Genomic DNA, 25076 nt, shown 5'->3' on the forward strand with positions numbered 1-25076 from the left:
AAGCCAGAAAACTCAGTTCCTCCCCATATGTCCCTTGCGCATTTCAAGCCGCTGCCCCAGCACTGGAGCTCAGAGTGAGTCCATCAGCGAGTAAATCCATGTGTAGGCCCTTTAAGAGGAGCATCTGGGGAGTGCAGCCACCCTCTGTCTCATTCAGCCACAATCTCTGCTGTTTTTCACAACCAGAAATTATGGGGGCTTCTCTCCTCAGCACTGAAACCCTGGGCTGGGGAGCTTGGTGTGGCACTAGGACCCCTTGCTTCTCCCGGCGGGGAAGGGACCTCCACAGCCAAAATATCCCTCCGGACTTTTAATGGTCAGACATGGGTGTGGGACCAGCCCATTCTGTGTCTATGCCCCTTCTACCAGTCTGGAGGTGGCTTCTTCTGTATGTCCTTAATAGTTGTAGGGCTTCAGTTCAGCAAGACTTCAGAGATTTTCAATGATGGTTATTTCGTAATTTAGTTGTAATTTTGATGTGGTCATGAGAGAAGGTAAGTACAGCATTTACCTACTCCACCATTTTGACTGGAATCTTGGAGCAGGGTTTTAAGCACAAGTATGCATGTAAATGTTTGTAGTGCTGATGACAATTGATGAGGCATTTGTTGATGCTGTTGTGTATGTGTGTGTGTGTGTGTGTGTTAAATATACTTAATAATGCTTTATATTTGGGTTTTAGAGTTTACAACAGGCTTTGTCATATACGCATAACCTCATTTCATCCTCATAGCAGTTCTTATCCTTCTGCCTATGGTTACCTCACCCTGTACTATTTTTCCATTTTTGAGTGGGGATAACTAAGGTTAAGAGAGGTGAAGTGATTTGCCCCAAATCACACACATAATAAATTAACTGGGATTGTTTAAACCCAGGTTTTTTCATTCCAAATCCTGAGTTCTTTCTACTACTCTATTGTAGCTTCCAACTTTTAATTCCTACACCTTTATTTTCTTATAATTCTTCCCAAATTGTAACTACTTCACATAGATTCAATTGCTTAATCTTACTAATTGTGCTTTCTTTGTAATATTTGTATACATTGTTGTCCTTTGGGCAACTTGACTCTGGAGCTATTTTCTATCAAAGCATGTTTTTTCACATATTGTTTGTCTGAATCTTATTTCTTTCCTTCCTATTTTATCATTACATATTTACCTCCATTTATTACTTTAACATATCTTCATAGAATATTGAATCTATTTATTTACTTCAAGGGACTATCCATTTTTAAACTAGTCATAAAATCAATGAGTGCTGAATTCTAGCAAATATGAAAAGCTTTCTTAGTCTTTGTGAAATCCATTTGGTAAGAACTGGCATCTTTTCTGATCACTAGTATGCTTTCTCTTCTTTCTCATTTTTCTTTCTTTCTTTCTTTCTTTCTTTCTTTCTCATTTTTCTTTCTTTCCTTCCTTCCTTCCTTCCTTCCTTCCTTCCTTCCTTCCTTCCTTCCTTCCTTCCTTCTTTCCCTCCCTTCCTCTCTCTCTCCCTCCCTTCCTTTCTCTCTCTCTCCCTCCCTTCCTTTCTCTTTTTCTTTCTCTTTCTTTTCTAACTTACTCCCCCCTCTCTTCTTCCTCTCTCTTCTTCCTCTCTCTCTCTCTCTCTCTCTCTCTCTCTCTCTCTCTCTCTCTCTCTCTCTCTCTCTCTCCCGCCTTTCTTTTCTTTCTTATTTAAACCCAGAGTCTAAGAAAATAAAGTTCTTAACTCCAGCAGAACAAGAAGAAATAGCTTTAAGCGAGCTATTCCTTTTCTTGGCTCTTCACATCAAGTGGACTGCTTAATTTAAAACATCAACCCTGTTAGGGTAAAGTATACCATAGCTCTACTCCTTCCATTTAAATTTATTGCTAGAAATATAAAAAGCTTGTGGAAGTGTGAAACCAATACTACAAAGTTGTGATATTATAGAGGTTACTTCTTCTGATTTACTTTTCAGCATTAGTAATGGTACTAAGGAAATAAATAAAAATAGTCAATTTGTTTACGAGCAATATCAGTTCCAAGAATTCTCGTAATTTGGTCTAAATATTTGTGTTAAGCAAAACATTTTACTTTTTGTAAAGAAAACAGCCTCTAAGAAACTGTATCACAGTGTTTATCATCCATTTTATTAAAATTCTGAAAAAGTCCCAAAGTGCTGGCTCTTCTGGGACCTTGAGGAAGCTCCTCTGATCCGATTTGAATTTAGAGCCTGGCAGAGAGAGTACTTCTGCAAATGAAAGGCAATCTTTTGGTTGAAATATGTCACATACACCAAAGATCTCCTATTAAAGTTTTAATTTATGTTTTAGTCCAGATTACATACAGTTTCTTTTCTGAAATAATTTTTTGGTGCTTTCTCTTTCCTTTAAATAATTGGGAATTAATGATGTTCTTATAAAACGTTGAAAGAACAGTACATATACAAAACACTTTTAGAAATGAGATACCTTTATCTTCAGACTATTAAATTTTTTAAATTCTTATTTAAAATGCTTTATATTTCAGTTGTTTTTTATTTATTTTAATTGTGTTTTTCCAGGACCCATCAGCTCCAAGTCAAGTAGTTGTTTCAATCTAGTTGTGGAGGGCAAAGCTCACAGTGGCCCATGTGGGGATCGAACCGGCAACCTTGTTATTAAGAGCATTGCGCTCTAACCAACTGAGCTAACCAGCTGCCCCTACATTTTTTATTATATCACAATTCGAGATATATAGAGACAGATAGATAGATAGATAGATAGATAGATAGATAGATAGATAGATACATTAAGTAGGTGTTACTAATGTGTAAAACCATGAAAAAATATCACTGTAATGTACTTAAAGGTAACTTTCAGTATGTGAATATTAGAATTTTCATGATAATGTTGACTCAAATCCCCAAAGCATTTCATAGCGAATAGGTTTCTTTGAAAATGTAATATGGGAATAGATTTTATTAATGCAAAACCTGGCAGTTCCTGTGGAATGCTATACAATCTTGTGCCATGTTGTGGCTTTATTGGTTCCTTTTGAAGACTGTCAACAGGTTTTGCAGAGAATGATTCATTCAAAAGAATATGCCAAGCAAAGTTTTGAAATTAGAATAGGCTGAGTTGTTGGTGTCCTCGCTCAGTGAATGGTATCGCCACCCTTTCAGCTGGTCAGGCCAGGACCTGGGGAATCACTCTAAACTCTTTCTTGCCCCTCTCCCCACCCCTGGGGGGAAAAGGGGAAGGGGAATAAGAATAAGAAAATTTCCAAGTATAAAACAAATAAGTCATGAGAATGTAATGTACAGCATAGATAATATAGTCAATAATATTATGATAGTGTGGTACGGTGTCAGATGGTTGCTGGACTTATCATGGAGAGCACTTCTTTAGGTATATAAATGTTGAATAACTATGATGTACACCTGAAGCTAATATAATATTGTATATTAGCTATATTTTAATAAAAACCTTAAAAAAGAAAGCTAATAAATAAATAAACTCTCCCTTGCCCCAACATTGAATTAAGCACGAATTTTTGCTAAAGATTGTCCCATAGTTTCTCTCCTTTTTATCCCCCCACTGCCATCTCAGTTTAGACACTTATCAATTCTCCAATGCTGGGCTATGCTCCATAAAACCATTCTCATCAGAGCTGTCACGCAGAAAAATTTGTAAACATAGACCTGACCATATTACTCCTTTGCTTAAAGTATTGCTTGTAGCAGGGCTCTTAACCACAATATCAGGGTCGTTAGACTACATGTGCCTCCCTTACCACTTCTCCCAAGGTCCCCTTCACCCTCAAAAACAACCAACTTACAGGTTAAAAATTAAAATCCCAGCATTGCATCGAAGACTCTTCATAGCTTCATATCATACTTATGACTTCGTAGGCGTCCACTGCTTATATGTTACCCATATGCCATGAGGATCTGTGCCCAGAATCTTTGCTCATTCTGACCCTCTGCTTGCCACTCTCCTCCCATCCTGCTTTGATGACTAATTCCTGCTTGTCATTCCAGCCTCAGTTTAGAGGCCTTCTGCTCAAGAAAGTCTTCCATGGCACACTGTGAATGCCTCAGTGCCTCTAGCAGAGTACTTACATTAGAACAACCTTGGTTTCATGTCTCACCTCTGGAACAGCAGGTCTCATATTTCAGTGGCATAAGAATTGCCATTCAACACGCAGGGTCCTACGTAATCCAGAGAGTGTAATTCCACAGGTCTCCCTGGGACCCAGGGATCTGCATTTTTATCAGGCAGAATCAGGTAATGCTGATGGGATAAACACCTCAGAAGCCAGCTTTTGGGGTTCTGTTAACCTTCATGTGACGAGTTATTTTCACTTCATAGATATTTCATAAATGTTTGAGGCACTGGATTAGGCCGAACATAGCGTTTGATTCAAGAGTTATGTCAACTTCAGGATTTTTTAGGCCTTCTGTCTATCTCTCCATTTTAACCTCAGCAAAAACCCCGTATGTTCTTGCCTTCTGTCTTGCTGTCTTAGAGGAAGAAGCACCCCTGCAATATCTTAGCATTGAAGAAACTGAGACTCAGGGCAGTAAAAAAATAGATTTTATGAATAAAATGAAAAAAGATATGATCTGTGAGTGTCTCTAGTTAAACAATTAATTGGGTTTCCAGATGAGTAGTGCTGCTGAAGAAAATTGAATGTCAGCTGCACATTTCCTTTAAATTGTTTTTTGTGGCCATGTTTTAAAAAAGTAAAAAGAAACTGACAACCATAATTGTAATAACTCACCTGATATATCCAAAATATTATCATTTCAGTGCAAATCAATACTAAAAATTATTAAGAAGTTATATGGCATTGTTTTTTTCTGGTACTGAGTCTTTGAAATCTGGTGTGTACATCACACTTACAGAACATCTGAAGTCAAATGTTAAATTTTCATCAGAAATACTTGATCTGTTTTTAAAATTCATAAAATGTACAATTGAAAAGGTAAATTTACACACCCAAGATGTTTCACAACATACTTAAAAGCTTTCCAGTAACTGAAGCAACTGTTGGGTTTTAAATGTGTCATTAAATTAATTAAAAATAAATAAAATTTAAAATTTAGTCCCTCAGTCATACAAACCACACAGTTCAATTGCTCAATGGCCATATGTACCTAATGGCTACTGTCTTAGACAGTGTAGCTATAGAACGTGTTATTGTTCAAGATCAGACACTAATTAATCAGCTATCTTCAAGCTATTGATATACTCAGCCTTATTATTTTCTTAAGAATCAGATTTGCAGAAATCCTGAATGCTAAAAATAAGGAAAATTTTCCCAATGGGTTCTATTTATATTATCTAACACTAGAATTTTACTTAAATACTTAACAGTTTACCTTAAATGGATGAAAAGACTGACTGATTCAGTAATAGGAGGCAGAGTCGCAGGAGGACAGAAATATTTACGTAACTCGAGTGAAAGTCCCTAAGTTGTCCTAGCACTCCCAAACAAACTTTGTAACTTGGAGCAAAATGCTTAATATTTAAGCCTGTATCTTCATCTATATACTATAGATGGTGCCTAGTCTACGCACAAGTCTATAGACGCAAAGTGAGGATCAAGTGGGTAATATAGGTCAAACTGTTTCATAAACTATGGCTAACTTATTCTAACACAAATATGGTTTACAACTAATAAACTGAAGGACTAGATTAACAACTACCATTTATTAGGCATTTGCTCTATGGCAGGCACTTTACAGGCTAACTCTAAATCTCATCCTTGCTAGGGAGGTGATATGATCTCCTTTGACTGAGAAAGAAACAGACAGTTGAAAGTTTTAGTACATGTGCAAAGTTACGTGACCTTTCAGGTTCAGAGCCAGAATGTGAACCTAAGCCTTTTTGATTCCCAAAGCCTGTGGGCTTTCCTAGAAACATTACCATGCCCCCAACCCCATAAAAAAAGTGAGGTTCCTAAATTTATTTTCAACAATGAAATAATATAATCCAATCATGATTTTTGGAAATAAAGTGAGCTGAGACTGTAACTCATTTTGAGAGAGGTTGTGGAATTCCAGGCCTCTGTGGGGGGTTTACCCATTGCAACAGATAGAATAAAAGAATAACTCCACAGGGATTTTGAATGAGGATTTACATCAGATAATTTCCCAAAGAAGGAGTATGTGACCTTCTGAGATAGGCAAGTATTGGCATTTCTGGCTTTGAGTCATGCCTAGCATCATAGGAATGAGTTGGCAATAATTAGGCACACACTCATTAAAGAAAACAACTGGAATTCAGCAGTGCTGTGATCAGGTTTCATGTAAATCTACAAGCTTTTCTTTTATGGACTACATGACTTGATGTTTAGAGAAGAAAGGAAATCATCAGCAAATACTCAGATCACCTGAGGTGACCGATGCTGAAGTCCAAAAATCAAAAAGGCAAGGCTTTAATTATATTTACTTTTCAGATACCCTATTGATCTTCCATTTGTAACAAAAAGGATGTAAGACGGCTCTAGCAATGTGGCTTACACAATTTATGTTGCTGTGGTGTTTATAGTAGAAAAGAATTGTATTTGTCCTTTATTTTTTTCTTGTGGGGTTTAAAAATGATTTTCAAGATTTACAGTTATTATGGTGTTGTGTTGGCCAAAGTCCCATAAATAGAGCATCTTATTACTTCTTTGGATGCAAACAAACATTCCATTAGGGTTTACTCTGTGATGGCCACGATGGGTAGACTGGGACACCTCACCCACCTCCTCCAAAGAAGAGAGTCTCTCCAGTGCCTTCGCTACTGGCCCCATCTCCTCGGTGCTGGGCAGGCCTGGCCCCCCCTCAGCGTGGCCTCCAAGCAGCCAAGTTGGCAGCATAGTTGCAAGGCCTTGAACTCTTTCCTCAGTGTCAGCAGGAGCAGAATCAGCAGCAGAGTGATGCAGCTGATGGCCAGTGCAGCTGCCAGTAAGTCCTTCCGCACTGGTGACAAAGAAGAATGTGACAAGTCTCTGCTCTGAAGGAGCTCGGTGTGTGTGTAGGGGGGGAGAGGGGGCATAGGGGGTAGACTAGTGTGTAGCAATTACCACACAAGATGCATAAATTTCTGTGGCAGAGAGCTTAGGTTACCCATAATTATAAAGCAGCAGAGAAGTTGGTGAGCACTTTCCCTATATAACCCAGTCTAATGTGTTGTCAATAGACTGGCCTATCCAAGGATACTTTCCCTGTCCTCCTGAGAGTAACCCTAGGGTGATATCAGACTCTTGTTCCAACTATTGCTTTAAATTAAATGACCATATGGATCCCTTTAGAACTATTACATCTTAGGATGCATTCATTTTTGAGTTGGGAGTTTGGTTGCGAATTGGCCCAAATAGACACTGGAGTGAAAAACCTCATTTGGTAGGAGATGAATCCTAGTGAGTGTATGCCATTTGATGGATTCAGGAAGAAGCCTAGGATTAACCTTGCTTTTTCAATTTTGCCCAGGTCTTACTCTGTCTATAATAAATACAATACCCATAGTATACAAATTCTATTTAACATGCTGTGAAAAGTTTTTGGTGGTTTTTTTTTTTTTTTTGAGTATTACAGTTTTTTTTTAATTGGGAAATATTGGGGAACAGTGTGTTTTTCCATGATGTCAAGTCATTGCTTTTCAATTTAGTTGTGGAGGGTGCAGCTCAGCTCCAAGTCAAGTCGTTGTTTTCAATCTAGTTGTGGAAGGTGCAGCTCACTGGCCCATGTGGGAATTGAACTGGCAACCTTGTTGTTAAGAGCTCATGCTCTAACCAACTGAGCCCTCCGGCTGTCCCCGTGAAATGTTTTTAAAAGCATCTTCTTCAAAGACTATTTTTTTTTGGATATCAGTGAAGTCCATAAAGTCATATATTAGAGTCTTGTCTTCCTTAATGCAAATAGTCATGCTGATACCACTTGAAGTAGCAACTGTGAGAGCACCTACCTACCTAAGTGAGGTCATTCATTGATGGTATCAGAGACTCCATCCGTAGTCCAGTATCCTGAGATGAACTCTGTAGCCTGTTCTGTGATCCTAAAATCTTATTTACGCGTACTTTGGCTGGTCAAGAGATTAGCTCCTGCAATTACTTGCCCAAAGAAATAAAACTTCAGACCAATACGAAAAATGCAGTTTACACATTGCTTTTCCTTCTCAATATAGATCTAAGAGAACTTTGACTTTGAAGGTAACATTGCATAGCTTAGCTGAGGGCTTTCAAATGAGATCATGGCTCAGCCATCACCAAATACAAGAGAAACAGCAGATATTTCCAGGAGACTCAGATCCCTTCTCTGAAATTGGTGCAGTATCTCTGCTGCTGAGATGCTCTGTTTAACGAGTTACAACTTTAGGGATGATGAAATCTAGTAAAATCTCTCCAATGTTCTGTTTTCTCTCCACAGTCCCCTGCCCCTCAGCCTTTACTGGGTTTTATTTGGAACCATGCTTCACCTTGAGAAAACTAGAATGCTGCTGAAGGTAGGTGAATCCTGAGGTAAAAACAGAGCTGACAATCTGGAGCCTGCTGAGGCTGCCTCACTTTGTGGGGTGCGGTCGGGGAGCAGATATGACAATACTGCGGGATCGGAAGACAATGTTACCTCAGGAATATGTTGAAAATAGTTTTAATATATATATTTGTAAATGTATATAATATATAATATATATTTACATATATAATATATGTTATATATTATATATATAAATATATATATATATACATATATACATACACTATATATATATATATATATATATATATATATATATATATATTCTGAGCCTATATAAAAATTCACCAAAGGAAGAACAGATGGGAGAGGGGAACTAGCAGTATGTGTAGTATTTGTGTGTTAAAAGTTGGTCTAATTTCCTGACCAGTGTTTACATTATAATATTGCCAGTATTCTGTATTACATATTATTATCAGCCATGATTTTCTTTCATTAAAGGTTTTCTTGTTGATTTTTTACTTATTCCAGAGCTTCTAGCAGAGAACACTCACAATCCAATAAGTAATAAAAATCCAAAGTGTGTTTTAGGGATTGCCAATCTGGATCTGGGAGTAGACTTCAGGGGACACTTTAAATTGCATGTAAACTATAATGCATATATTTATTTCATATTTTAAGGGGAGAATTTCCATAGTAGTCATTAGATTTATGAAGTCATTAGTGGACCCAAAAAATGAGCTATATGATTATGTGTCATTTTGTGGAATGAGTTTAATTCTGCCTCAGAGAATGAAATTGATAGAAGTCAGAAATCCTAATCTAAATTTAGTTTTTACATAACTATTTAGTCCATAAATGTGAATTTGATGAAACTATAGTCAGGCATGTTATCTACTACACACAAAGATTAGAGACAAATAGAAGTATTATATTTTATGATTATTAAAAATAAAATCATATGCTTTCTTCCAATACTTAGAAACTTCAACTTCAAAGAATTGAAACTTTTAAAATGTAGATTTCCAAAAAAGATGACAAGTTGTGTAAGATTTTGGTATAAGAACAAAGTTAACCTTTTCCTCTCCCCAGAAATAAACATTAAACTAAAGATAATCAGAATTCTAGTCATAAGCTTTTATTTTTTGCACTTGAAGAACTGAAAGCTTTCTCTGTTTGTTATTTTCTGAGGAAGGGGGTTTCCTGTGTGTCTTTCTGAAGCTCTGGGGATCCCCTCATCTTTTTAGTCTTAGCTACCTTTTCCCTTATGGCAAGCATCCTATAAACCAATGAGGGCTGCTGTGGCCATCATTTGTCATCCCCTGGCATTGATATCTGCAATTTTTCTGGACTGAATCAGTGTGCTGTTTCCTGGTATCAGGCTCGAAGTACTTCCAAATGCTGATGCGGGGGGCCTGCCTCAGGGGGAGGCAGAAGCTGTCTGATTTGAAGGGACAAAAGCCTCACAAATCATGTTCACAATGTCTGAAATTCTATCTCTAGAAATGTAGTAGTTTGAGATTTTCATTTTTCTGATGTTTCTTTCTCTTAAAACGCAGTTGACTGGGAATCCTATTATTACTCTAGTATTTTGGCAAGGGGCATTGGGTCAGCTATGCACACATAAATGCTAAGAAAAGAGATTGGTTTGTAGGTACATGAGAATCCAGGAGGAAGCAGCTGGGGGCCGGTCCAGCATGGGAGGCAGACATGTCCTGGTAGATGTGCCTTGGCTGTGTTGTGTCTCTTCCAAAGGAAGAGTTTAGGGCTCAGGCTCCGCCCACTGCCGCTGCAATTCCAGGAATGACCACTAGGAAATAACCACTTGTCAATATGCATTCCACCCAAATTGGTAATAAAGGAAATCTAAAACCTGTATCAGTTTTTCAAACCGTATGGATATGAAAGATACATTTTTCTTTGATGCCTTAAATCTGGAATTTCAAAAATCACAAGTGGTGTTTTCAATGGATTATTAGTGCAGAGCACTTTAGTTCAATAAAGAATTCTGTGTCTCCATTACATAGACTGATGACACCTCCAGACATATTTATAGTAATTTTCCCAGCTGATACAGTTTAATTAATGATATAAAGACATAATTACATGTTTTAGTGATCTTTCACATATTTACAGGAACTGCTGTAACTAGCTTAATTAGAGTAATTATGTAAATAGCTGATAATGCACAACAAATTACAAAAAAAAAAAGTCTCCTAGACTCTGGTATGTTCAGTTTCTAAGCAAGCTTATAAAAGAAAAACATTTACATCTGGGGATTAAAGTTAAGACTATATGGCTGCTAAATTTTGTTGTTCCTAAACCAGGCAGCACATAACTGCTGGGGGTTTAACAGTTCACTTTTCTTCCTTTTGTAGTTCTGTTGCAGACCTCATGTCCGTTGTTCTATGAAATTGCTCATTCTGCTTTGCCACTGGCTCGAGTTTCATGATGAGTTTTCTGTCATGTTGGGGAGTTACATTGCACTCGCTGCAAATTGGAGATGATGCTTAGGAAAAAAGGTTGACAAACTTCACACCTCTCTTTCATTTCCTTTCCTGTCCTTTCTTTAACTGATAGCTTCTGTTTTCATCACATTCACTCACAAAAATGTTTCTTTGGACAAGGCTCTAAGTGCTCTCTTTTGTAGTTAAACGCAGGTTTGTAATGTCTATAACTGATGTTCTACTGTGGAGTTCTTACTCTTGTTTGTCCAGCTCTCAGTTCCTTTCAATGTGGCCTTTTCTATTGACGTGATCAGTCTTTTCGTCCATAGCAGGAAGCAAGAGGCTCCTTTTAAAGTGAAATAATGCCCCTCCTTAATCAGCTGGTGTGTTTCCCTTGGTTGATTGATACCAGGCACGCCCTCTCCCTGCCTTCACTTTTGCAGACTGCTGGATCCATGTCATTGGGCTTTCTGTGTAAGACCTAAGGAAATTCAACAGAGGCCAAAACAAATATCAAGCTTAAGTAGAGTATAGGATCAAATTTTAATGATAATTTGCTCGAATTAATGCTTCTTGCAGGCTTTACACAATCCTCCTGTGCTAACTTTTCAGTCTTTCACCTGCCCTGCCTTATTTCCCACTATCCCACAACATGAAATCTCTCCTTCAGCCAGGCCAGTCTCTTGAGTGACCTGTGAACACATTCTAGAACCTATGTGTTCATTTCCTTTTCACAGTCTCCTACTCTATTGGATATTACCCAGTTTTGAGATACTTCTCTAGTTCACCTCCGGCATGAAGACTTTCATTACTAATCTCAATGAGTTTTCTCTTCCAAAACATAGTCTACACCATGTAAATCAATTAATTCTGTACTGTCATGTATTGTGCAGCCACCTCTTTTCTTCAGCTAAATGGAAGTCTCCTGGAGGAAGGAGGACTGTCTGACACTTCTTTATTCTTCACTAGTGCTTGTCATTGTGTCGATTACATAGGAGGCATTTGGTAAATTCTCATTCATGGATTCAAGTGTATTTAATGAGGAACTCTGCATATGGCTGTACAAACTGTGTATGCTTAACTCTAGGGGGCACCATCCAGCATCAACTTTGCAATGCTTTTTACTGTTACAAGATGGTGGCCCCTTTCTTCTCAGTGCCACTTTTTGAGGTCACAGATGTCCTTAGCTTCACCCTTACCAATTAGTCTCCCTCTGCTGAAATCTGAATTAGTCAGTCACCTCCACAATAAGATCCAGTATCCTCCCTTAAGGAATTCACAGGCTAATAGGGAACACAGACAAAGAAACACAGAATTGCTAAATCTTTTGATCTATGTAATGGTACAAGCATGCAGGAATTACAGAAGTGATATAAGGGAGGAAGTAACATTTAAGTTGTAGGATTAACAAAACTAATTGGATGTTGGGTTGAGAAAGGGATGGATGAAGGAGGGTAGGGTCACTCCTAGGTTTCTGGCTCTGGAGATGTCATAAATGATGATGTATCTTGTGGGAGAGGTAATTCTAGATAAGGAGAAGAGTGTTTGGAGAGAAAATAATATTTTGGGATGTGTGGCTTTTGACAGGCCTAGGAGAGATGGGAAATGCCCCATGAAGTATTGTTTCCATTGGCTTAGTACTGAGAAGTGGAAAATGAAGAGCGTCAGCATCATCAGTATATGGGTGGTGGTTGTGTGAGGTGTTTGAACTCCCAGAGACTGTGCAGGATGAGGAGGGGAAGGGGCCAAGAACAGAGTTCCTGGAGGTGGCGGAGAAAAAGCTAACCAAGAGCAGAGTATGAGCAGAAAAGCCCAAGGGCTTGAGGTGTCATAAGCCATGTTAGGATAACTGAGGACAGCACATTCCAAGATCCTGCTTTAATAAATTGATAGGAATGATTCCTAATAAGCACCACCAAATATCACAAATGCATAACATTTGCTTTGCATATGAAGTGAATGAATAAACATTTCCTTTCTAAACGTTTTAGTATTATTTATTTGTATAGTCCTTTAGGAAGTTGTATCTGGTCAGTAGAAAAATTAAGTTAGGTTTAAATAATGAAGCAGGTGTTCTTTAAATGAATATGGAGAGTAGGCTGAGGTGTAAGAACCGGCAGTAAGGTGAGATCATCAGGGCATATTGGTGAGCAAGGAGAAGGCAGAATTGCTCATCTTCATTCACAGCCCTGCCCCCATGGCCAGTTTCCTGTAACAGTGAGTTGTACTAGGCACCCTTGACCTTGAAGCCCCTTGCAGCAAACCATCATAAACCATCTCCTTACATTTCTGTCTTTTTACTCTACTATCCTCTGCTCTGCTTGTTCAGAGTCTGTTTTAGGTGTTTATACCCTTGTTGCTTAAGAGTTTCTTCTAAATGGCTTTAAATACCTTCTATATACGGTACTTCTATACCCTTACGATTCTGAAATTTTGTCTTCAGTTTGGGTCTGTCTCTCGAACTTCAGACTCATGTAGCTAAAAGTCTGGTCCTCGTTTCCAGACTCTTCCAAGCCTTTCCTTTTTCAGTCAATGGCAACTCCATTTTTTTTCCCAGTTATAAAACCTAGAGATTACAGTAGTCCCTCCTCATTCATGGTCTCACTTTCTGCAGTTTTAGTTACCTGTGGTCAACCATGGTCTGAAAATAAAAAGGGAAATTCCAGATATTTTGAGAGAGCACATTCATATAACATTTATTATAGTATATTGTTATAATTGTTCTATTTTATTATTAGTTACTGTTGTTAATCTCTTACTGGGCCTAATTTATAAATTAAACTTTTTGTATGTATAGAATAAAGTACAGTATGTATCAGGTCTGGTACTATGCGTGACTTCAGGCATCTATTGGGGGTCTTGGAATGTATGCCCCACAGATAAGGGGAAACTACTATATCCTTGATTTCTCTGTAACCCATCAAGAAATCTTATTGGCTCTACCTTTAAAAACAATATTCAGAATGTAGCCACTTCTCACCACCTCATTGTTAGCACGCTGTTATTCACCACCATCATCTCTCACCCATAATATACTACTCTAACTGGCTGTCTGCAGTCTAATCTCAACACAGCAGCCAAATCCTTTTAAAAAATAAATCCTGTCACTCTTCTGTTCAAAGCCTGATGGTTTCCCAATTTCGAGTAAAACCCTAAGTCCCTATAATGACATATGTATGATTCACCATCCCTTGCCTCCCTCTCACTGCCCACTGCTCCCCCACCCCCACCCCAACTTTGTACCTCACATCCTCCTACTGTTCTTGCCCAGGCCACTCCAATCTCTAGAACTTCTTAGCTGATCCTGGAAATGGTAGGCATGCTCCCACTTCAGGGTCTGCTTTTTCTTCTGCCTGGATGTTTTCCCCTCTAGCCACATGACTTGCTTCCTCCCTTCCTTTAGGCCTTCATTCAAATTTCCCTATTCAGTGAGGCCTCCCCGTGTACTCTACCTAATATTTTAGCTCCCCATCCCCACATTCCCAGTGCTCCTTCCTTGCTAAATTTTTCTCTTTATCACATGATCACTTTCTGATGAAGGACATATTGGGACCTACCTTTGTAATTGTCTCCTCCACCACTAGCACATATGCTCAAGAGGAAAAGAGGCCTTGTTTCTTCACAGCTGTGTCTCCTTTGTCTAGAGAAGTGCCTGGCATATATTGGGCACACAACAAATATTTAATGAATGAAGGAGAGACTAAAACGACATAGTACTTCTGCGTCACTTGTCAATAAACTCTCTCTGATCTCTCCATACTATTTAAACAGCTTCAGAAACCCCACTTTCTTCCCAACATTTCCTGAATTGAGTAAAGAATTTATGAATTCTGTCCAGAATACAGCAGCTGGATCTGAAATAACCAAAACCATTCTCCTCTCTTTTTTCCTGTCATCATCATCATCATCATCATCATCATCATCATCATCATCGTCATTCTCTTTGTTGTCATTGTCGTTCATTGACCATGTTATTATTTTCCAGCAGCTAGAACAAGCTTGACATACATTGTCTCATTTAATCTTTACAGCCACACTGTAATTTAGCTCCTATCCTCCTTTTTGAGATGAGGGAACTAAGAGATAAAGAGGTTAAGAAATTTGCCCAAGGTTACACAGCTAGTGAGTGGCAAAGTCAAAAGGTCTCAGGCTGCTACCATCCCTCATTTCCCTAGATCTATATTTGTATATTTGATATAAACATGTAAAAATGGGGCCATTTGCAAATGGTTTGGACCACACGTTCACAGGCAAGGTAATGAGTCCCAATACAGAATCAAGCTACAAAAGCAAAGCTAAACATTCTTTTAAAAGCAAATGCTTAGTTAAGTACATCGAATTGTAATAGGCACTACTCTACTTGGGAGGGCATTTATTTCAATGGAAAATGATAGATAGACAAGATCTCATGCTGACTAATTTATTGAAAAAAATGCATTTTGTATTCTTCTTAAAAGTCAGTTTCTCCTACGATAAAAAACAGAAATAAGACTATAACTAATGTCATTTTGTCTTAAATATCTGGGTGAAATTTCAGTCAGTTTTCCAAAGGAAGCAATTTAACACCCTAGCAAATGGATTTTAGAAACCATATTTTCATATATGTATAGACTGTAAAGCTGATACATTTTGCCGTTCATTCAAGTAAAATAAAACATTTAAAAAACTGGTGACAGGAAAGGATTTGACCATGATAATAGATGTTTTAGAATGATAATGTGGAGACATGCTTTCTTCTTCCCAGAATAAGACATTTCAGTTCTTAACTTTTCTACCTCTTATTTGCTTATTGAGCAAAGTTTGGGGGACATGACATTGAGAATGAATGTTCGGATGTCAGGTACCCTCTAACGGCATAAACTGAAGTCAGAGATATTGAACACAGTGTTTAAAAAGGCTGTTATTTCATCATGAGTTTTGTAACTTCATAGAAGATACTTGAGGAAATTAGTATCTTATACTCAGATGCACATGTTTTATTTCTTCAACAGGATTTTGTAAGAGAGAGAACTCTTTTTTAAAAAATTAAGAGCACACCACTAACTTCATGTTATACCAGAAAAGTATGAGGTTCCTTGAAGTCACCCAAAAATAACACTTCCACATAAACCTGTCACCTTACAGACACTATATTTTCTTTCATTTAAAAAATTTGTGACTTTTCTTTCTAGGTCAATTACTACATGCTCCTTTCTTCTTTCTTTTTAAGTAGCTAATGGCAAAGAAGTAGGGGTAGATTAATAGTAGGTAATATAAAGGATAAATTTAAATGCATGTAAGCACATATTTGTGAGGACTTCATTTAGAAGCTAAAGGAAGTGCTCTAGAATTATACAAAAGAGCACGTGTATCTCTTGGAGTAATCAAGAAGACTCCATTACACAAACCAGGCTTTCGTTATTCATTAGCACAGGACTTTAGTTTTGTTGTTATGATGTGTGTAAATAATTTTACTTTTCATATGCCTTGTTCAGTCAGCAACTGTTCAACTGTTTCCCTATATATTTATTGCTTACTAGAATTAATTTAAGATGAAAGCATAAGAGAGCTACAGACTATGTAATAGTAATTGTTGCTTTGGGAAAATACAGCTGACCTCTGGTCTACCTACCAGTCAGAATTTTAAGATGTTAATAAATTCAGTATTTCCCTTCCTTTCCCCTTCATTCTTTAGTGAAAGCTTCAGAAAACCGAGAGTTACGTGCTGCTGGTTTTTGTTTTTTCTTCTACAGCACACATTTGGGAGTTTGAACCTCTTACCTCTGTAATGTAGAAGAATAGGTTTATAAATTCTAGAAATTGTCCTTCCTTAATTGTAAGAACAATATGATTACCTTGGTAATGCTTTCAACTAGAGACCATAAATACAAATACTTCCGTGTCCATGTTTCCTTTACAATTTTCCTCAAGTGTACTATTATTATCATTATTATTTGCTTATCTGTATTAGCAAGATATGTACAATTTAGTGTCCTGCTTTCTGAATTTGTTCTTAAGCAAGGATTCTGTGCTTGTATTCTTAACTTTCTTGCTACCCCACTTTCAACCACTGTTAGCACAAACGATGCCTGTCTCAGAAAAAAGTCACTTCTTCAATGTCATGGGAATTAATTCTTTTCTATATCATGACTCTCCTGGATACTTATTCAGTCATTGACACCTGTGCTAAATACTGGCAACGAAGACGTAAATAGATCCAGGTTCTTGAACTTGAGTGAGGGGACAGGTAGTCAGGGAGTTGATGCTTATAATAAACTCTAAAATATTATGATCAGTCCCATGATAAGCATGTGTATAAGGGATTGTAGATGAAGGGGACAAAGGAAAGACTTCACAGTGGAGGAGATATCGAATTGGGACTGGTAGAAGTCTACCAGAGAGAAACACAGATGAACACTTTCAAAAGAGGCACTAGTATGAGGGAATAATATGGCAGTGTAAAGGGCATAGCCCTACAGGGACCATGCAGATAAAGAAAATGAGTGACTAGTCTAGGAAAGGGGTAGGGACCGTGGAGAATTAGAGCCTGCATGCCACATCTAAAGCAGAAAGCCATGACTTAGCTTCAACGGGTTGCTGCCATGCAGGACTGTGGGCCCAATATTGGCGAATCTTCCATTTTTAACAAGAAGATAAAAGTCCTGTGAAATACCCAAACATTAATCTTTGTAAACACTTAAAGCCCAACAGAACATATGGATGAATGGGTCCACAGATCTGAATCTTGGCCAATAATACACTCCAGAAATGGTTAGTTCTGGGTAGTAAGAGCAGGGAATATGTTCTGGAAGATGAGAGAGAGAGTGGTAAAAGGTGAAGATGGAGAGATCGGTTGGAGATTGTGTGTAAAAGACCTATTCTTTGTCTGGTAGTTTGGACTTCATTCTAGAGGTAATAGAGAATAGTAAAACAGTTTTATGTAGAAACATGCTATAATAATTGTATCTATTATAACTTCCTGAAAATATTCAGAATAATTTATTGTTTTAATTTAAAACAAGTTCTGAATATAGATTTACATGATCCGCTCACAGATGTAGTGTAGACAGGAGCAGATCTAGTACTTGTTTGTAGTTACAACTGGGATTAATCAAATACTCAGAAATTAAATGAACCATAGGACAACTCTGTTACCACCACCGCCACATGTTTGCAGATGCAGTCGTGTAAATCAGCTGAAATTTTCTGCACTGTTAAAAAGTGTTACCAGCCACGCCCCCATTCTGAGCATTAAATAGGAATCAGCCTCACTAAAAATAACCTGACATGCACAGGTCGAATAAGCAAACCAGAACGCATCCTTAGACCTTTACCTGTTTGTATAAATATTTAGAGCTGAACCAAAGTTGGGGTGACCTCATGCCAGAAGGATGTGGTTAAGCTGTACCCCACTGTTTACCTTCCCGCATGGCCACTACTCCCTTTTCTCTGCTCTCTGAGGCCTGGCAATGAATGGACTTGAAGGAAAATTTCTCTATTTCCCTTCAGAGTTTCAATGCATTGCCATAACTGCACACACTGACAGATTGTGGGGCCAAATGAAAGCTCAGCACTTTTTTAGGTATACTGAAATGGGACTCTGGTGACACACTGTTGCATGTGTGAAGGAATCTTACTGTTAGTGTGGTTTAATGTTCTTGGAATCCAGTACTGGTTTGAGTTATAAGCACTGTGGGAAAGAAGTGTTCTCTTGCCCTCCCATGACAGCTCCAAGTGGGGTCTCTGGTTTTACATAGGTCCAGAATTTGGGGTCAAAAGTTGAAACTAATGACTAAAGTTGGACTCTGAGCTTTTAGTCATGATAGGTTCTAGAACTAGGACACAATTAGCCTTAACAGTGAAAATGTAACCTCAAACCTCTATCAGCTCAGAGGTCATAAAGTGAGAAGAGTCATTTTAGAGTAGAACTCTGGATTGGGAATGATGAGATTATTATAGCTTCCTTTGAAGATCTTTGTCAAATCATGTTTTCTCTGTCTCTCAGTTGGTTCCGTTGTAAACGGAAATAATAATCTGTTCTTTTCTACTGGATGAAAATGAGTATCCCTTGAGTATGTATTGCGATCTTCAGGAAAAAAGGTCTTGAAAGAGTATATTGTTATTTTTATTAGTTAAGAATTACACCTGTATAAAAATGAAAAGACAATCCCCTTACACTCTACTTCATTTATGACAAATACTTCATTTTAGAAGACTAACCATATACAAGTTAGCATTAAACTAGACTTTGTCATTAATTGCTAACAAGTGGTATATTTACTTTGTGTCTCCAAAGCAGAATATAAATGGTAAAAATGAAAATGAAAACAATTTAAAGAACAGATGATGCGATGGAACATTTCTGGCCTTTTTGGCCCTTTTGTATGGTGCATACTGACAGTCAAGGGAGACATAATCAAGTTTCCTCACAGATGTTGTCCCTATAAAACCAAATCCTCCATTCTCACTTTCACTGAAAAAGGAGAAAAAAGATATCCATGATTAGGGGAACTTTGGGACTCAATTTTTATGGTTTGCCAACTTCCCTGTTCAAACTTTCACTACTTTCATTATCGGTATCAATCAAGACTGTACACGCTTGGAATCACTTTTGCTCATTTTCATTCTTAGCTTTTGTGTGTGTGTGTGTGTGTGTGTGTGTGTGTGTGTGTGATTTTTTAACCCACTCTTCAATTATTCTTGGAAAGACTCTAAATTCTGATTTTCCTCATCATGTTTTTATCTTCTTCCCCACCCCCTACAACTAATTCACAAGGAAAGTTTTGGTTCTTCCATTTAGTGTGCAATTCTTTGATCTTTCTTTCTGAGAGAGGTGGGCCACCTACTGTTGCCTTTTGGTATAACTTCTGAAATTGGAAAATTCTGGTTGCAGAGCTTAGACAAATTTATAAAATAAGGAATTACACGCAGCCATATCAATTTACGAATTAGTCCTGTTGGCATAAAGAATTTTAAAAACATTGGAATTTTTTGCCGTTATCTTTGTTATTCAGTAAACTTTTTTTTTTTTTTTTTAACCTGCACGGTTGGGGTAGTGGAGGCAGAGAAAGCAGATGAGGGGCTAAGGAAGCATTTAAAAATCACCAAGGCCCAAGTCACACCCCTAAGAAAATCTGATTTATTGGTGTGGGTTGGGGCCCAAGTATCAGTATTTTTTGAAATGTGCCCAGATGATTTGAATATGTCACAACTGAAAACTACCACTACGATTCTGCTGCTTCTTATTTATTGAAGCTGGGTTTTTTCAGTAAGCAAAGCAGCTGCTCTGTCAGGCTTCTTACAGAGCAGGAGGGCCCTCATGGAATATATATCTAAAAGATTTCCAGAAGGAAACTGTCATGAATTGGCATGGCATAAATGATCAAATCCCATGAATGGCCAGTAAGAGCTTCCAAAATTTCCTTTTTAGCTTTTCAGTGAAGTGTGTAAAGTGAATGAGATAGATTTTGTTCAAAATTCTGCTCCTCCTTTCTCTGAATGTATTAACTTGACCTAGGTACTTCACTTTTTAACTCTAAAATGAAGGTGATAATAGTAGGTAGATCACAGTGGTTTATAAGAATTAAGATAAATAATACATGGCCCATCCTAGTACTGAGACTACTGCCTGGCACATAGGAAGTACTCAATGAAACTTGGAATTATTGGTAAAGGGAATTGTACTGTAGTGAGTGATGTATCCTGGTCTCTAAAAGTGTCTTTTGAATTTTTGCTTAAGCCTGGCTATCACCCTTAACGGGTTCTTTACAAAATGTTACATTAAACTGCATTTGTGCAAATTTTGACTTTTGGTGCATAGCTAAGCAGTTTAACTAAATTTAACTATGACTTTACTGTGAAAATATGCTTCTACTACTATGATTAGGCCGGGTCACAGCTTATATGGTTACAGAGGGATAAGCTGAAATCTACTTTTCCTCTTAGAATCCTTAGCAAGAGGCGAATGACAGTGCATGAGTGTTTCAAAGATGCAAGCTGGGTTTTTATCCTTTAAAAATTGCTATGCAACAATCTTAAATGAAATTTTAAAGGTACAAAAAGTCTACCTATTATCCTGTTACACTAGCATGGTTATTTAAATTTCTCCTTGCTTTCTTCCAATTCTATTTGAATGTCTTTATCCATATTATGTCTTCCCTGACTGAGGAGTCACTGCACGTACTTTGTATTTGATTTAGAAGTGTGGGCTTCAGTGTCAGAGTTCTTACCTTCCAAGTCTCTACCATCCTGGTTCTACGTGAGCGCTATAACTTCTCTGTGCCTCATAGAGTTGGTATGAGGACTTAGGACATAGTACTACAATACGTTTTAGCTATTGTTTCACAGTTTTTTGGTAAACTCTTTCAACTTGCTATATGACTTAAGTATTTCCATTATTTAAATGCCAATGTAGTTTTTCACTGTGAAATGTTAATATTTTGAAAACTGGAAATTACATATAGCCTTAAAAGTTTCCATTTCTCTTATTATTTTCCATATTAAAATAATTTTAATTGGATATGTCCAAGTGTATTCAGCAGATATGTATAGACACAAAAGAATGAAAAAAAAATGATCATTTGATGAAGGGACTATCAGGCAACCACACAGACATTGTTATGTATCTCAAGATTACACAGAATGATTCTAAACCTCTGCCAGTTTACTATGTGGTTCTTCAGCTATGAAGAAGTTCCTATAGACTCACTCCAGTGAGTCTAAGTGAGGCCTTCTTGATCGGAAGCACCTCCAGGTATGGTGTTGATGAAAAGAGAGATAAGATTAACTCTTTGTGCCATACACTTTCTATTTGCAAATGAAAAGTGACCAGCTGATGACTTACTAGGATTGGGAACGATCTGTGATGCTCATGCGTTCAACAAATTATCATCACATGCTTGTCACTTACCAGGCTATGCAATGTGAGCAAAAGCAGATGGGGTCTGACCTCCTGGAGTTTACCATCAAGGAAGGGAAACAGATATTAATCAAATGATCAATTGAACAAGTGTGACATTATACTTGGAACATATTCTAGGAAGGAAAGGTGCATGGCACAATGAGAGTCTAGACTTAAGGTACCTGACCTGGCCAGGGAGGTCAGAGAAAGCTCCCCTAAGGAAGTCACAGTTGTGCTGAAAACAGGTGGGTGAGAAAACAGATGGAGGAGTAGGTGAAAGGGAAGGAAAATGCTTCCTTGGCAGAATGGAACAGAAAATACAAAAGTCCTGAGGCAAGAGGAAGCAGAGCAAGTAAAGGGAATTGAAAGAAGGCCAGGTGGCTATCCTGTGACAGAGTGGAGTGACTTGCTGTCATATGGATTGGGCCAGTGGTATGCTGGAGGAGGCTTATACCAGTTTCTGAGACCTGACTCCATATGTGTCTTCCCAATTCCACATACAGTGACTTGAAATTGGCCAAGGTGGGTGTATTTACACCATAAAAATCAGGCAAGTCTCTCTTTACCCCCCAGAGAGCCAGTTTACCAGCACACCATTGGATTGAATTATGTGGAGCTATGCCTGGATTCAGGATCCAACCATTCCAGGTGATTCCTAATCTGAGAATTGAAGCAACAAAGAGACATATCTTGGGAGAGGAAAAGAGACTGTGATTTCCAGTGACCATCACAACTTACACAGTAAGAGCAAACTAATTAGGTATGAAGAATGTCCTCTGGCATTCTGGCTTTATCCTTTCTTTTCTTTTCCTTTCTGTTTTTACAAATACAATGACTCAAACATCTATGCCAAATACTGAGTAAAGCCTAGTACTCTCCCTGAGATTCGTAAGAATACCCACAATGGGTGTCTTTTTCCTCATGACCACCTCTCACCTTGAATTTCCTGCTGAGTTGTCTGCTCTCTTCATCTTGCTGCCTCTGCCTGCTAGAGTCTGCCCACACTGTCTTACTTTCATGATGTTATCATTCATCACAAGGCCATCACCCATCTTCTTTCATTTCCCAAAGCAGCATCAACAGCAGGAACAGAGAAGAAATTAGGATTAGGATGGAACCTCAGCATGAGGCCTTCTTGCCCTAAAGTTCCTGCCTTGGGTGGTCTCCTTCTAGGGCTCCCAAAGTCTTAGTGCATCTCCTCCCTCATCCTCATTCCACCCCCCACCTCCCGGGAATTTTTGTAATATTATTTGGAAATTTTTAATTTGTGATCTTTATTCTAGATTATGCTCAACACATATCTTTGCTAATCCAGAAAACTCATCATCTTATTTGCTAAAACAAAGAGCAGTCAACCCGAATGACCCCGAGCAGTAGGAAGAGCTAACAATATGTTTGAAACGATCATTTTTCCTTCCCTCAGGCAAGATCATAGTTTTAAGCCCAGTTCACTTCTCCCCCAACCAAAGGTCTTGGGTCTTGGGATGTTACTCTTCATTTTACAGAGACGTTCATTGTGCTTCACAATCGTACATTTTTATAGGTGGAGAACTGGAAACACTATCTCTTATCTAGATCTTAGTAGCCCCAGTTCATTTTAGACTGCAATATGCAATCTTCCAGTGTTACTGAGATTTTATTATTTTTTTAGTTCAGACTCCTTGGCATAATTAGAATGCCTTTCTGCCATCCTCCTCCTCCCCTGGTCTGGAACACTGGACGCTGGCGTGTTGCTACAGGAGGTTTTCACTGCCATCTCAGCCAGCTTGCATGCTATTAGCAGTATGCCCTCCGGGGCACGGAGTGAAACATTAACCTCTGGGTCAGTCTCTTCCACCTCTTTACCTTCTTACTCTCCTAACACAGAATTCCTATGTAGACTTTAGAGAAACGATTCTATCTGCCATTTCAGCCATAGAAGAAAGAAGCTGTTACATACAGGAAGATAGAATGAAGTCTGCGTTACTATTGAGACAATACCTGGCCAGCTAAAATTTAGTGGAGTTAGTACTCAGCTCCTCAGACGTCCTTTAGGCCTTCCTTACCAGCCCTTTCCCCACACCCAGAGAATCTGTTCAATTCATTCACACTGAGGTATGAATGACTTAATATAACATGGCTTCTAGAGCTATTTACATTTCATCAGGAGAAAGGCGTTTAGCCCAAGGAATCACATTGTTTTGGATGGAGAAAATTAGTTTTCAAAAAGCCACCTCTGTAACACATTCAACATTATTTCCCCCAGTTTTAAGGGTTACTCCATGAGGCTACATATGAGCAGAACTAGAAAACTTACGGTTTTTGGGTGGGGAAGTCTCCATTATAATTAATTCAGCACTGAGATATTAATACATGGTCAGTTCTCTCTTTTTAGAACTAGATTGAAAGGGCCTCTCTTTTTAAGGCAGAATTCCTGAGAGGTTCAGCAAAGAGTTAGTGGCTTGTATTCAGTCTCTTATTAATGTGTATGGCCTATTAACACCGGCCCAGTGCTTGTCTTAATAAACAGTAGAGCAGGTCTAGAAAGAAAAGATTTAAGGTCTATGTCAGTCTTGCCCTGAGAACAAGGGTTCTCTAGTGCTTTTAACCCATATCTTTCAACAGATCTAATTCAAACAAGAAACATTATAAAAGCTGAAACTCATCTTTTTATTACCCTGCCCTTACTTTCACTGGTAACTTACATTTTAAAGCTTTGATAGAACATTGAGGCAAAGTCAAATGAACATTATGAGGTCATGGTTAGGTTGGATTTGGCAATTTGATCTACTAATTCCAGAAATGAGGGCCGGAGACTTATGCCCATGGAAATGAAGGCCAATTAGACATAATTAACGTGTAGATTCAAAAATAAGATAGCACAGCATTTTACTCTGAGACTTTGCCAGTATAGTTTAATAAATGAAAATGAAATGCAGTCAAGTTGAGACATTAGAAAATGAGGTTAGGCAGTATTATGCAAACATCTCAAGACCTGGGTAATAGACCCTGACACTTTGGGAACGTGGATTCCCTAAAGCCCAACAGTGGATCTTTTGTGGTTTAATGGTCTTACCCATTTTCTGAAGGAAAGGGCCTGCACAAAAAATAGGAGAGAAAGCAGTATTTTTGGTTCAGGTAAATATTAGAGTTAAGGATTCATAAAAAGTTTTAGAGTTGCCCAAAGCTTTTAAAAGTTACTGATATTTAGGAGTTTTTGTTTCCCCTTATTTTTGCATAGTGTCTCTCACCACAAAGTCTGCTTGTGATGGCACTACTTAGCTGTCACAAATGGAAAACTAAAAAGTTAAATGAAAATTATACTTTGCGCATACAGAGAGTAGGTGATTAGAAAATAGAACTA

General features: G+C 38.1%; 1 long non-coding RNA gene across 2 annotated transcripts in view; it reads left to right on the forward strand.

The window, feature by feature from the left end:
• Positions 1-8346: 8346 nt before the first annotated feature.
• LOC141571903 (uncharacterized) overlaps positions 8347-25076 on the forward strand; it is a 34924-nt gene continuing 18194 nt past the window's right edge. Inside the window, exons 1-2 of one of the 2 annotated variants that reach the window (XR_016019685.1) lie at positions 8374-8435; positions 22307-22493. This is a non-coding gene — a long non-coding RNA (uncharacterized LOC141571903). Of the gene's footprint in view, positions 8436-22306; positions 22494-25076 lie in introns of both variants that reach the window. The other variant, XR_016019686.1, reaches the window with a different exon arrangement.

Source organism: Rhinolophus sinicus, chromosome 2 (genome assembly GCF_057876585.1).
Source record: "Rhinolophus sinicus isolate RSI-liver-muscle chromosome 2, RSI-T2T, whole genome shotgun sequence".
Taxonomy (NCBI): Eukaryota; Metazoa; Chordata; class Mammalia; order Chiroptera; family Rhinolophidae; genus Rhinolophus; species Rhinolophus sinicus.